The sequence below is a fragment of the Lynx rufus genome, unplaced genomic scaffold (assembly GCF_022079265.1).
Source record: "Lynx rufus isolate CCGP_SWC_20201006 ecotype Redwood Valley unplaced genomic scaffold, mLynRuf1.p SCAF_1, whole genome shotgun sequence".
Classification (NCBI taxonomy): domain Eukaryota; kingdom Metazoa; phylum Chordata; class Mammalia; order Carnivora; family Felidae; genus Lynx; species Lynx rufus.
The window spans coordinates 200,565,860-200,582,047 of NW_025814823.1; positions in this window are offsets into that span (position 1 = coordinate 200,565,860).

Sequence of the window (16,188 nt, forward strand, 5' to 3'; positions counted from 1 at the left end):
CCCAAGTTCTCAAAGAAATGGAGCTAAATTTTCAAAGCCTCATGTGTGTATTGGTGTGGAAATCATGGTATATAATATTTATCCTATTTCAGCCTTTCACATATTTCCCTTTGGGTGAGAATCTATTTCCTCTGGCACTGTGCATGTGAACTGGTAAGAGACAGCCTTCTCCCACCTTACCTTCATCCTGGCTTCTCTCCCCTGCGCTTGTCTCTGCACTTCTTCCTCAACACAAGTAGCCAAAGAATCAACTGATCAAGTCACTCTGTACCAAGTCAGAGTTTGTTTTTATGCCAAGCCTTGAAAGATAGATGCATTGCATGTTCGACTTGCCAGTGACAATCAAAATTGATTGTAGGCAGTGGTCAATAACTGAGGAAGAAAACACAAAGTAGCTGTAGTACTGAGGAATGCTGAAATGATGATCACTCACAGACTTTTTTTTTTTAGTTCTTCTGGAAGTAGCAAAATCAACAGAATTTTTTGTTTTAAAATAAAGGGACCTGCATACTTATATCTTGCTAACTATATTTCAGTTTTCCTTCTTATTGTACAAACTATGGGACAGTTGAAACTGCTTTACTATTGCTCTAAGAACTTACAATCACTTCATAAACATGATACCTGCTAATCCTTATAACTTGTAAAATTGCAAGACATTTACTTCATCATGTTTCTTTTCAGAACTCCAATAGCCACACTAATTATTGCTTCTCCTTTAAATTATTTGCCATGGCCATTTATTTATTGCTGTGTGTAAATTTTAAAGTAGCCCAAATAATTGTCAGTACTTGAACTTGATTTTTAAGGATGTGATCCTCTCATTGTGACATGAATCAGTGAATATTAGTTATGTAAAAAGATAACATGAGTGGTCCAAATACAAAGTTTACTTTGCTGCCAGCCTACCTCCTCTGGAATTTCTAACTTCTCTTGACAGTTGTGTTATTGACACCTTCAACCAAGCAAAGAAGAGTTTCACTCCTAACGCTAAAGCTCCATCCATATCTTTCCTTCTATCTTCCTTCAATTAAATATTTTAATTCCCTAATCTAGCAAACCACAATCAAAAGAACAGCAACAAAAACTAAATTAAGTTTAAAACAAAGCAGCATGCATGCACACACTCACACACATAAACGCACCCCATATTAGCAAGAGACAATACAAGCAAATTGGGATTTTCCTTATGTTCTTATTTTTGCCTGTTTTTATTTATTTAACAATCATGTAATATGTCCTAAAATCACAAAATTCAGTCTGCAGGATCCTATAAGACTGCATGGTGATTCACTGATAGTAGTAAATTTAAATAGAAGCCCACACTTCAAAAAAAAGTAATAAGAGTGTCATGAATTCTGTAACATTTGTTATGTTCATGTCACAGAAATTTTCTACAATTTTTAATGCAGTATTAAATTTACTACTGCCACAGGAGAATTGCTAGGGCTCCAATAGAAAGCAACATATATGCATAGCTAAAGACATTTATTTAATAAAGTAATTTGGAATTTTCATTAGATTCTGGCTTCTGTGGGAGCAAATGTATGCAGTGAGGTCATTCTGTCTAGACAAAGTCTATTTAATTTTCTTACCCCAAATCAAACAAATTACTTATCTATAGATCTAGGCTTACTCTACAATATCCAATATGGTTAGTTGCACCTGGGTGTTTGACTCCTACAACAAGATGACATAATTTAGCTTCATTTTTACCTCATTGCCATGATGATCTTGTAGTCCAAAGGTTATCCAGAGATTTTACTTCTGGTAATGTAATCTTTGTCAATCAGTTAATTTTATTTGTCATCTGTGTTAAAATATCTTGCCACTTTTGAGTAATAACAGAACTCAAATTTTTGTATTTTTAAAATAAGATGGGAGTTTGAATGGTGCTATATATTTATAATTATTATTATAAATTTGTTTAATAAGTGTTTTGATTTAGTCATCTAAATATGGAATAATAATAGGACTAAAAAATACATAAAAAGAATGAAGACTACTGATTATCAGTTGCCATATATTGCATAGATATTTTATTGATTATCATTTATTTACATCAAACTGTATACTAATACTAAAATATATTAATCTCTGCTATTACCTGATCTTAGCTCTTGATGTCTTACATCGTAGCCAATATTGATCTTATTGATCTTAGCTCTTGATGTCTTATATTGTAGCCAAGAGTTTAAAAATTTTCTTATTGCATGAAATGATTACAGCAAGGGTTTTGTCCACACATGAAGCTGCTATCAGTAATTGGTATGCCATAGTGGAAGAATTTAATTTTATGAGTAAATCTTCTAAAGCTCTATTTTTATATGTTCAAAAACAAGTTTTTCTTAAGGAAAAAATGATTCTTCTTTACCATGAGGATTTTGGCCACATGTTTATCTTGTCCCAAGTCCACTTAATTGTTTTTTTGCTGTTTTTAAGTTTTGTTTGTTGGTGGTGTATTCTAGTATCTTGAAACACTAGGTTTTTCCTACCTAGAATTCTTATATGCAGTCATTTATTTTGTCATATTTTCAAGGTGCATCTTTCCAAAGGAGATCCTACTGCTGGGGAATGTTATCAGATTTAAACATTTTTATGACTTTTGATGAACACTGTACTTGATGGCTTTTTTTTTTTTGTCCATCTCAGCAAAAGTATATGCATATATTTAATTTTGTTGATTTTGTTGTGTTCTGTTGAATATCAGAGGTAATTTACAGTTGTTATTGAAGTTTAATATCAGGGCTAATGCATTTTTTTTTGGTAATTTTTCTGATGGAAGAAGGGAACGGTGATGAATTGTAGGATCATACCTAAGCGTTGTCTGAATTTATCTAATTCTAAAAATCTCTACAGGCTTACCAAACATTTGAGTACTGCCTTTGAATGATAGTAATATTGCTGGTGAGTTTCAAAATTATTGCCAAAATGGGTATAAATATATTAGAAATTAAAATATACCCAGTACTTTTTCTTAATTATAGAATAAAGGCTTTCCTAATGTTTTTCATAATTAAAATCCATTACTTTTTAAATTTTACACTGAAAATTCACACTTACATAATTGTAACTATTTATAAGGATACATGAAATCTAAAGTACTGATAATAAGATGACTATTTTAGTTTGTGGGGTTATTACCTCATTAGATTTAATGTATTCAGAGCAGCTATACTTTTATACAGTTGCTATTAAGTAATCTTTTGCTAAGTAACATTTTTTTTGTATCCAGAAAATTAAAATAAATCTCCAATTTTTAAATAACAGGGCATTTGATAACTAAGCCCTAGCCCTTTGTTTCCTAAGTAATGTGGCAGTAGTAGGACACAGACAATAGTAAAATACATAGACTCAGAAGTGGTATTGTTCATTTATTTATTCCAAAAGAGGGCAGCAGAAGTCTATTTTATATGACTCCTCTGTTGTGTGCTGCCGTCTTCTGCTCAGTGGTTATTTCTGAGTAACCCATTCTTACTTTAAAGTCAGATAGTGATTCTCCCCTACTCAAAATATGAAATGAAAATAAAACCCAATAAGTGAAACCAAGTTTATTGTGAAAAATATTTAGAAGAAAATAATAATTAAAAAAAATATATAACCTTACCTAAAGCAGGTAATTTAAGATGTCAAAAAGATAAATTTATTTAATGTCGTGGTTTTCTTTGTCTCCCTCTTACCAACTTCAATTAAAACCAGAATAAAATTGTTTTCTCCTTCATTTATTCTGTGTTCCCATCATTCTAATACATAATTGTTGGGAAAAAACTCATCAATTGCACATAAAGCATCAACATTGTATTATAAAGTGGATTTTTAAAAGAGTGAATATGTGAATATAGTTTTCAACAAAATTTTGGGATTAAAAAAATGAAAACCTTTTGCCTGAGAAATCAGATATGATTTTAGGCAAATTGTTTAGGTACATTCAGTAACTGGTCTAACAATGATAATTTGAAGTGCACTTCTGCCTATTCATTTTCATTTCTCCTTAAACAAAAATTCAGTTTTGAACTGACACCAACAGAGCAAGCAGCTAACTGCTTATTTTTCCTTCTTATTCCTTCTTTATACACAGGTTTTCAGACTAAAATTTCTATTTGTTAGCCATTTGGGAAATAGTACTTTCATTTTTTTAATGGTTAATCTTTTTTCATTTTTAAATATTTTTAAAAATATTTTTTAAAGTTTATTTTTGAGAGAGAAAGAGAGACAGATTGTGAGTGAGGGAGGAGCAGGGATAAAGGGAGATAGAATCTGAAGCAGGCTCCAGGCTCCAAGCTGACACAGGGCTCCAACCCATGAACTTTGAGATCATAACCTGAGCTGAAGTTAGACTCTTAACCGACTGAGCCACCCAGGCACCACCAAAGAATGGTTAATCTTAAAAAACATCAAGCGTGAACTTAGTTTAAAATTTTTGGGATTGAAACCAATGAAAAATAGGAAAACAGAAAAATGTCTGAAAATTTCAATTATCCTTGGCTTTTACTGTAGTTGTAGTCAATGACCACTACCTTCAAGAGGGACAGAAGGAAATAAGGAAGTAAAAGGGAGAGTACTGTGCTAAGTTTACTGTCTTCTAACGTCAGTATTCTGTGCAGTTGTACATGGTAATATTAGCGAAGTGACAAATTTCTGACAAATTAACTCTTCCTACTATTGATTTAATTCTTTATTTGGTACTTTCACACATTTTTAGAACCATCTTTCATTAATAGGTATGTATTTAGCCAAAACTAAGTAGTAATATTTGGTAATGAATAATGCATACACTAAATATGCACTAAATATTGCATGGAATGTGATGGCATAGCACTGGCACACTGTAAGCACTCTTTATTAATACTATGATTATTGTTGCTTTTGTTGTTGTTACTGTTATTACTCCTTTATAACTATCTCTTTCTCCAGCACAGAAACACACTTTTATAAGTCAACCTGCAGAGCATTTCTTGACAATCATGTGTCAGATCACTGGGAGTGGATGGGATAGGATTGCTGTGAATTAGCAGGAGTTTTTGCAGCCTGAGGCATAGATAGCTATAGATAACACTTATAGAACATGTATTTTATGACACGCGCTATGCTAAGTATGTTATGTAAATTTTACCACTTAATCCGCAAAGAAGAAAACTGAGGTTCAATAGTAGAGCAACTCCTTGTTATGACAGAAAAGTACTGATCTCCAAAACTTTCAGGTCAGGAAGAATTAGTTCAGTGCAAAATAAGAGAGTTGAATGCTTCTCCAGCCTCATCTCTCTAGATATGTTCTCTTAGCCTAGTTTGCTCACTCCATCTCAGGTGCCTTCTGCTTTTCTTCTTACTCCTTTCAACGAGGTTCTTGGTAAAAAATCCTCATTTAGTCTTTTATTCTCATACTATAACTATTGCATAGATTTAAGCTACTGTTATTTCCCCCAGACTCTGCATTTTAAAACTTGCTAAGTATTGTGGGTTGGATGCCTTGCCATCAGTGAAGGGGGTTTCTGATATCATTTAATACGTGGGAGATATTGGGCCGTTTGGGGACTTGTGGTGGTAGCAACAAGGTGTCCTTTCAGGATTTTCAAATCACAACATATGTCATAAAGATTTCTCAGGTAACAGATAATTACAGTTCTACATATCTAGGCCTAGCTGCGGAGTCTGCAACAATATATGGATAAGAAATACATGCCAGGCATTTTATACATATTGATTAATTTAATCCACAAAGAAATCCTATGAGGAAATACTGTTCTTGTCTTATTTTTGTTTTACAGTTGGGAAAACTAAAGCAAGAAGGAGTTCGGTGGCCTGACAAGGATAGTAGAATATTATGAAATGTGGCCTCTGGCTCTAGAGTCTAATGCTCTTAACCACTTCTTTCTTTTCTCCTTTAAATCTATTTCTCTTTTCCAGGGTTTCATCTACCTTGGTTCTCTTCAAGTCTTTCTTGTTGCTCTTTCTATAAAGGGTATTATTTTAATTGTTGGTCACAGCTACCAGTTAGGGCAACCTAAATATGAATTTCTAGACTAACTTGCTACAGTATTTTCAAGTGCCTACCAACATATCCAAATGGATTTCCCCAGCCTTTTCAATCCCAGCAAATCCCAAACATAAATGACCTCCCATGCAAAACCATTTCTTTCCTCATGCTAACTGCTTAAAAGCATCATCATCCACTACCCTAATAAAGAATATCAAAATTTGGGGTTGTCTGTGGCTCTTAATTATGCCTAACACCCCAAATCTGTTTAACCACCAAATCTAGCCTTTAAACATCTTTTCTTAAAATTCTAGCTTTACTGAGGTATAATTAACCTTTAAATGATTTTAAATCCATCTCTTTTCTTCTCTAGTGCTGAAAGCTTTGTTGAAATTTTCCTTTTGTGCCACCTGGACTACCGTGTCACTCTTTTAAATGCTACCACTGACACTTGTCTTTCCTCTATTGATTGTTTCCCACAATTCTGCCACTGTGGTTATCGTTCTAAAATGATCTTGTAACTTCCCTGCTTTGAAGTAAGACATCAGCATCGTTCCATTGCTTAAAAGATAAACTTTTCTTCCTTTTCTGGCATATAAGGCTTTCCACAGAAGTAATGAATTCCTTTGTCAGTATCATCTCCTGCCTCTTCTCCCACGTGTCCTGTGCTCCAGCTGCAACACATTCTGTCATTTGTCCCATAGCTCTTCCACATCTCTGGGCCCTTGCTCATACCTTTCTCCTCTTGGAAAATAAATTTTATCTTTCTAACTCTGTTGAAATCTCATGGCTTCCTTTCTGAACACCTTCGGGCAGAATTGGCTCAATTTCATGACATGGGAGTTTTCCTTATAATTATCTAATTTTTATTTTGAGAACTTTGGTGCAAACAAAAACATTCTTAACATATAAGAAATTAAGAAGCATAATAATAAATCACACTATGAGACCACTAAAGAACTTATGAAATAGATTATGACAATCCTATTGAAGTTACCTGGATGTACTTCTCTACTGCCCCATCCTGCCTCCAATTGAATAAAACCACTATGCTGAATTTAGGGTGTATATTTCTTTTGCATTTTAAAATAATGTAACCAGGCATGTATGTATTTTTTAAAATGTAATGCATATTTCTTGTTTTTGAAGTTTACTAAAATGGTGTCATACTCTATACAGGCTTTCTGCCAGTTTGTTTTGCTCACTCAGTGCAATATTTCTAATATTCTTGTATGGTATTGCTTGTGGGCTGAGGGTGATTTATTTTCACAATTCTGTTGTGAGATAACTTTACATTTAGTTATGTGTTCTCTTAAAGATTAATGCTTGGGTTCTTCTCAGTTTTTAAATATTATGTTGCTGTGAGCACTCTTGAGCATTGCATGAGTGAAAATGTGTGGAAATTACTTTTGGGCATATAACTAGGGTTGGAATTATTAGGAGAATAGATGCTTGTTCAACTTTAGAGGAAAAAAGAACATTGTTCTCAAAAATGCGTGTGTCCATCAACAGTGGATGTTGCCTCTTTATTATACAGAATTTACATGCTAGCATTCTCCAGTGAACAGTGAAGTCTCAAAGTCAGGGACTATATTTCACTCTTGTCATTATCAAATACCCGGCTCAGAGCTTAGGATGTAGTAGGTGCACAACAAATGTTAAGTGATTGCATTCACAATAGCTTAAGTACCAATGAAGATGAACATCAAGAAAATAGAGATGGGGGTGCATGCATGGCTCACTTGGTTAAGCCTCTGACTCTCAATTTTGGCTCAGGTCATTATCTCACAGTTTATGAGTTTGAGCCCCTCCTAGGGCTTTGTGTTGACAGGGTGGAGCCTGCTTGGGATTCTCTCTCTCTCCCTCTCTGTCCTTGCTCACTCATGTGTTCTCTCTCTCTCAAAATAAATATATAAACAAAAAAAGGAAAGAAATGGATGGTTAGGGCAAGAGAGGAAATTATATATTATTCAACTTATAGAATGACTTCAGGTTAGTTCCAGATGTCCTTCCTTTTCTTCCCCTGTGAAATAGTGCTAAAACCATTTGGCCAGAACTAAAAATTATATTTGTCTTTTTGGGAGACTTAATATTTACTGATTTACATGGAAAAATTATTCAATATTTTGAATATTTTATACCATTTATTGATACACTATCTGGATTCTAGGAATTTTTAATCTTCATATTATTTGTCTTTCAAAAGCCAAAAGATCCTGTTAACTTTGTGGAAACCTTTTATGTAGAAATGTGCTTTTTGAAGTATTCTTTTATAATGTTTTCTGATAATTTTGGTAAAGGACATAATGAAGATTAAAAAAAGAAAGTTTTCATGTCTAGAGCTTTGCTTTCCAGAAGGACACTTATATAATAGTATTAATGTAATAATTTCCATAAACCGTCTGTGAATGGAAAGATCTAATGAGATGTCTTATTAGATCCATTTAGCTGTTGAGGCAATGGAGGCATGAGTAAACAATATGATTTGTTTATGATGTGGCTTTTCTGACTTCGGTCTGGTACTCTATTAATATCAGTCACTTCAGAAAATTTTTAACTCTTTCTCTAGATGAACATTTTACTGAGTATCTCATAATCACTCTATTATTTTCCCTGCGTATAATTACATGATTTTTTTAACATATGACTTTCATCTGTTTTTGTTTATTCAAAAAGTGTTCATGTGGCCATTCCTTATGTGTGTTGGAATCCCTTTATTTCTTAAAATATTTTGAATTCCTAGATATTAACATTTTATTTTCTGCCTATGTATCTTATTTATATAGCGCATACCACCATATACAGTATGCTTCCCCTCCAAAATGCAGGTTTTATGACAAACAGAAATGAGAGATTCTCCATAAAGTGAGAATAGACTTTAAATCTCGGTTTCTGAAGAAGCTAAACCATTTAGCCATGTATGGAGAAACTGCTCCTGGAGAATCCCCAGAATTTTAAATGGGAAAGAAAAGAGGTCAGCTCATCTTACCAAGTATCACTGTGTTTTGTAAGATTTTATTTTCTGAAGACACTCAATTCTTTTCACTTTCACTTGAAATTGCCCCCAATTAATACTGGAATAAATGTAAATATCAGCTTTTACTAAGGCTAATTGTGAAATTGAATACTCCTCATATAGGGGATTTGTGATGTTTGCAGAGGCGTTTTGTCAGCAGTTTTTGTGCTATTTAAAAGATCAGTGCCTAATGGGATTAAGTTAGATAATCAAATAACAAACTGAAATCTGGGTACATGGTTTGATGCCTGTAGAGTACTTCCTTGATGAATATAAATGAAAAGTGTCTCGTGGTTAGGGATAGAAGTCACCATGCCACTATGCATGGCATTTCTGCTAAGTCAGCACCTTGGCATGAAATTGAGACTTAGAGCGAGCAGGAGGAGGGGGAGAGGATGATAAAAGAAGAAATCTGACAGGGTTTCATGCTAGTGGAATGGACAATGTCATGTGATATTTTGAGCAATAGTGGATTTGGAAATATTGAAGAAAACCAACAGATGCAGACAGTGATGGCTGCAATCAGTGTTTAATTTTTTAAGTCTGTATCCTGTACCAATTATTTGACAACTAATTTGTATAGCTCCTTGCTTCATTTTCCTTTTAAAGCATGCTTACTTTTTCTTCAAATAGAACAAGAATAAGTGCTATGTTTACAATTTCATGCTCTGTTTTGCCCCAAGAGCTCCTTCTTAGTGTTAATTTTTCTCTAAAAATGGTCATTTGGGTATTCACAATTTCTTCTTTTTAATAAAAACATAATTTATCTTTGAAACAGTTTAAAATATGAAAGAAATAAGCTTATGATCATAGTGTCATCATATATATATATTCACATTTATGTATATGTGTCTGTGTTAATATATGTGATATATATACATATATAATAGTTATCAGAGTGAGTTTATCAATGCATTTTTTACAGAACTTTATATTCTTAGTTTTTCATATCTTAAATTTAGTGAAGTCCAAAATATTCCATCTGGTAAATTGTTTAATAATTTCATTATTACCTTATTACTAAATATTTGGTTTTCTTCTTTCCTGGTACTTCTTGTTATTTAACCTCATGGTATGAAAAAACATGATTTTTCATTGGTTTTATCTTGTATACTTGTTTTAGACATGTGGTGACAAAGATTTTCTTACAAGTCTTCCACATCTTTATTAAATACTTTGATATCCCTTAAGTTCTCTTTCTCATCATCACCTGTAGGATTACTAACCTCAAGCTCTTCAGTCTCCCTGGTCAACAAAAAGCATATGGCAGATCATTGATGTTTTAATTAGACTAATTTAAGTATAAACTTTATAGAAAAGGGCAAGTAATGGTTTTCTAATGAAATTTGCATATTCTACTATTAGATTGGCCAAATTATTTAATATCGGATAACTTTTTAATGCCCAGAAAATAATCCAATACAGGTAACCTCACTCTTTCTTTCTTTAACCCTGGTCAATGTTCTTATAGAATGCATAGAACGTGACTTTAAAAATGAGCTGAAACCAGTTTGTGATTGTTTGACTCTTCTTGTAAGTTTTCCAAATACTTAGTGCACATTTTTTACATATCACAACTAGATTCTAGTTCGTCTTTACGTGACATGTAAGTTATGCATGTGGAATATGATGTGAAAGGTTATCTCTCTAGGATAACAAAACTATGTATAATAAATAAAACTTGATGTTGCACTTACTTTTTTTCTTTACTGAGCGCTTGTAGGTGGTACCATTTTACTGAGAGCCAGCTTATAAGGTACAAAATTTGCTGCAGGAATATATATAGGCTTTACCAGGCCATATACATTTTTACTAACCACAATGTTGGTTCATAATCCATTTTCATACATTTTAGTCTTGAAATGGATCCTTCTTAAGTAAAAGAAAGATGAATTGAATCTAGTTTTAGTATAACATAGTGTTGTGCTAATTATTCCTTATCTAATTTATCTGATTAATGTCCACTTTCAAAGTGAGTAGTTGGATATTTTTAAATTATTTCTTAAAGAATCATCAATTAATTTCTAAATATTCACAATTTTCACTGGTCATTTTTGTTGGCTCTATTTTTTGAAATTACCTATTATGATTTTATTATGCATATAAATATATCTAGTGTTTTACTTTGGAGAGGAAATTTACAAGAAGTACATTTGATTAATATATTTGAGTTAAAGTGAATGCAGAGCTAAAGAGAATTGCAGAAAGAGTAACATTTAAGTAAGGGCTCCATATCCTCTTTTGGTCTCTCATTCCCCCTGTCTTTTTCTCTCTCCTGCTCTCTCTCTATTTGTATATCATCTTTCCTCATTTTTTGGCTGATGAACAAGTGGGGTCAGGTATGTCACAAACTGAATGTCAGGGGTGTGTAAAGCTTAGAAAAAGAACAGGAGGAGCAAACCTAAGTAATGTCTCAGGTCTGTATTTTTAGATAAATCTTCATTACTAATATTAAGGTCAATGATTTAACCTAAAGTACATCTAACAAACCCTTTCATCCAGGATATGGCCACATTATCAATGTAAAATTGGATAACTATTATGAAGAACAGATAAGAATGTAGATTTTTTTTTTTTACTGTTTATTCATTTTGTGGGGGGAGGGGCAGAGAGTAAGGGAGACAGAAAGTCCAAAGCAGGCTCCACGCTGTTAGCGCGGAGCCTGACATGGGGCTCTAACTCACAAACCAAACTGTGAGATCATGACCCGAGCCAAAGTTGGATGCTCAACCAGCTGAGTCACCCAGGCACCCCTAGACCTATTTTTCTTACAGTGTTTATCCAGATAAAATTCTATCATGATGCTGATAGGTGCTAAAAGATTGGAACAAAGAAGGAAGGAACAGGATGGGCTTGAGGGCTTAAATATTGTTGTGCATTCTTTCTCACTACAACCATTGATACGTGCATCCTAAATATTGCCTCTCTTGAATCTGAGCTGTGTCTGTAACAACTTTTGTGAATAAAGTATGGCAGGAATGATATTATAATAGCTCTGATAGTAGAATTTAAAAGGACAGGCAGCTTAAATTTTCTGCCTCTTGAAACCTAGCTGCCATGCTGTGAGGAAGCCCAATTATCAACGAGGAGGGGGTGCTGTATGAAGGATAATTGAAGCCTCCTATCCACAGCCCTAGCTGAGCTTCAAGCCTACAGACAAAATCAGCTTTCCAGACATGTGAGTGAGTGATCTTGGCTGTGAACCCTCCAATCCCAGTTGAATGGCCTCAGCTGATGTCTCATGCAGCAAAGTTGAGCTATTCTTTTCAAGCCTTTGATCACATTGCAAAATTATGAACAAATAAATGATCATGTTATTTCAGCCACTAAGGTTTTTGGTGCCTTGTTATGTAACAATAGATCATTGAAGCCATGGGAAATGATACTATAAAGGGAGGTCAGATAATGCAAACCTTTTAAAGCCATGTTGGTAACTTTCATTTTGACCCAAACTGCAAAGGGAAGCCTTGACAATGTCAGCCTTGACAATGCATTTTCAAAAGGTTGTTGTGAGTACACTGTGATGAATGGATTGCAAATGTCGAGGTGATCTATGGAGATCATTTATGAGGCTATTTTAGTTGTCTAGGTGAGAGATTACGTAAGTGAGTATAGACAGTGGAGATGCGTAGAGCAAAAGTAGATGGGTTTGGCAGATATATTAGTGATGAAACTGAAGGAATTTAGTGATAATGCAACTTGGGTAATGTTGATAATGCAATGATACCTTATTGCTATTTTAGTCATTGTGTATTCTTTAGTTATGTCTGAGTTTCTCTGTTGTTTATCTGAGATTTGAGGCTGATGTTGACTCTTGGTGGAAAGACTGAGTGGATTAGAGGGGCTTCTCATATCCTTTAACAAAGTTTGAGCCAATATAGACTCCATTGTATCACAGTCCAAAATCTGACTTTCCTGTGGAGAGTAAGAGGAAAATGAAAGTGGAAATGTGTGTCATTCCTGCAGAGAGAAGCCATTACCCAGTAGAGCCCCGGACACATCTTGGTTTGTTTAGTAAATGATGCTTGTAATCAAAGTTTGTGAGTATATAAGATACATGTTTTAGCTATTAGATAAGGAGTTTCCCCAGAAATCTGAGTTTGTAAAGAAAATGATGAAAATGAAGCAAATTCTGAATAAGCCCAGAAATAGTATGTAATTGCCAACTGTTATTACAGATATTTATTGGAATTATTTGGTCATTTATCTGAGAAATCCATTCACTCATTCTACAAATTTATGAGTTTGCTATAATGGGCAAGGAACCATACTTGTCAGTTTGTGTGCTTACTGGTGGAGTGTGTCCTGAAATAATTATTCTTCATGACCTTCATGAATTTATAATCTGGTGAAGGAGATACAGTATTTGATTTTAAAAATTTTCAATAGCATTTTTATACAATCAAGATATGTAAAAACTTCAGTTCATATAAAATTCTAACACTTGGATTTATCTGGATTCTTAATTTTCTCTTCAAAAATAGTTTTAAACATTATTATTAGTAAACACCTTACATTTTTAAATTTTTACTAAGTCATCATCTTTAATATTTTGGAATAAAGTCATGAAAAATGCTATTTGTTCTGAACCTCATTAATCTCTTGCTTAATGGAAAGAGCCATGAGCCAGAACACCTGGATTCTAGATCACTTGCCTTTGTTACTGATTTTGAGACATTAGGCAAGTTATAATCTCCCTGTGCCTTTATTTTTGTTTATTTCTTTAATCTTATAAATACCTGGCTTAGTTTTCACTCAAGATTATGCAGTAGATAAAAAGAGATGAAAATAAGTGTGTACTTTAAAAGATAAAAGCAGTTATCTTAAACAGTTATCTTAAAAATTGTATTTATTTTTAAAATGTATCATATATAAAGTATCTTGCATATAATATGTATGTGTGTATATGTATTTTCTCAGGTAACAGTGGGTAGGACCACATTGAGTAATTTTTTAGTTATATGAATAATGAGACAGTAATTTACTAAATAACCCCCCTTTTTCGTTTGGATTAAAGTTTAGAAAAGACTAAATGAATTATTATTGAAATACATTGAATAGGTAAAGTTTGAGAAGGCTAGAAGAGCTTTGTGCCTCTATGCCTTCTTAACGAATGTTATTGATGAGAACACAATCTTTTTGTTCCAATGTTTCATTTCCATAAAAAATGCACAAAGAATTTCTGTTAGATTAACTTGGTACAGTTAAAATACTTAAGAAATTAAAGAACTACCTAGTTTAAGAAATTGTAGGTCAAAAGCCAATCACCAAAGAATCTGCAGTTTGGACATAAGTTAAGCAGAATTAAGTGCTGCAAGAAAGACAGAAACTTTTTCTAAAACTCCTCTCTCAAGTTTTCTGGCTAAGCCATACTGTGTCCTAGCTAAGGTAAATGCTACCTTTCCTCTTTTCTTTTTAGCAGACAAGACAAGCGTTTCCATTGTGGTAGATTTGACTAGCCATTTGGTGACAGTATTTGGGAATTTCTAGGTATGCTCTTGGTATGTTTACTTTCATCTTGTGAATTATGATTAAACAGTGGGACAATAACTACCTTTCATTTTACTTCACTACTAATACATTTTATTAGACAGTGGGTCTCCTAGAAAAGTTGAGCTCTTCCTCTTCTTTCCATGTATATTTCCCTCCAGGTCTTTTAATAAAAGCTTAAAAAGATGGTTGCCTAATCACAATATGATGGGCAAAACAGTGTATTTATGCCACTGGTGTTTTGTTTGTTTTTTGCAAATAATACATTTTTGCATGAGCAGAATGTATTTTCACTTTACTCAAGACCTAGGAGGCCCTCCTGAGATTTCCCATTTCTGCTTAGAACAATATAAATTATTACTTTATATCATATACATGTAATACCTAAATATACCATTAAAAGATGACAGCCATTTCTTTCTTCCCTTGACAAACTTTTTAAAGTATGAGTTCCACGGTTTGCTAAAGTTCTTACCAAGTAAAGTTGGAAGCTTTTACTACTTAGTTTGTTTAACGTTTTCATGTGACAACTGAAAAAGGTTATTTCTAGAGAAAAAAAAATGGCTGCAGCTAAATAAGAGGCATTTACCTGTGAAGACTAGGGACGTGGAGTTATGTGTTTTTCTGCAATATTTGATGACATCATTAGTACCTGGAGTACAAAAAGGAATAATATTCTTTGCAGACTTTAAGTTCGTTGAGAAACAGCATGATATATTGATATATGAGAAAAAATACTTTTCCTACTGCTAATTAGGGTTAAAACACATGTTTGCAGATCAAAAACTCTGCTGAAACAGCTGGACAGTTTCTTTTTTTTTAAGTTTATTTATTCATTTTTGAGAGAGAGAGAGGGAATAGGGGAGGGGCAGAGAGAAAGGGGGGGAGAGGGAGAATCCCAAGCAAGCCCAGCACACCCAGCACAGAGCCTGATGCGGGGCTCAAACTCACCAACCGTGAGATCATGACCTGAGCTGAAACGAAGAGTTAGATGCTCAACCGACCGAACCACCCAGGTGCCCCACAGCTGGACAATTTCTATCTGATGACAGGTAAACTATCAGTTGGAGATATTTGAAAAGTATTTGGACATTTTAATAGCATTAAACCAAATATTTATTTCAGCTGCAAAGATGGAAACAAATGGTTATCATTTTGAAATGTTTCCTATTGAAATATTCTTTTTTAAAAAACTATAAGGACACAAGTATTGGGTTTTCTTTCTGAAAAGACATTATACTTGAAAAGTATTTGTCATTTTAGGCCCCATATTATTGTATAATCTTTGTATGAAGATATTGCTGTGGATGTGCCATAGAAGGATGTGTGCTTTGTCAGTTGTCCTCATCATGATAAACAGTACAAATTGGAGAAATGGCTTCTCAAATTGTAAATTTAGCCTGTGACTTCTGAGTTTTGATTTTAAGTTGGTTGGTCAATATTATAATCAAATGAGTGGCCTTGTTTTTATTGGCTGATTGACCTAAACCATTGTAGATAATAGCAAGTTGTGTGTGTGTGTGTGTGTGTGTGTGTGTGTGTGTGTGTGTTTAAGTTAATATTTCAAATGTAAAACTAGGTCACAAGCAGCAAAGTGAATTGTCTAAAGGAACATGGACTAAGACTTAAAATTCCTATCCCTGATCTATTCATTATAATAGAATCTCAATTCCCTTTCAATTTCTTGTTTCAGATTGTCTTGAATTAT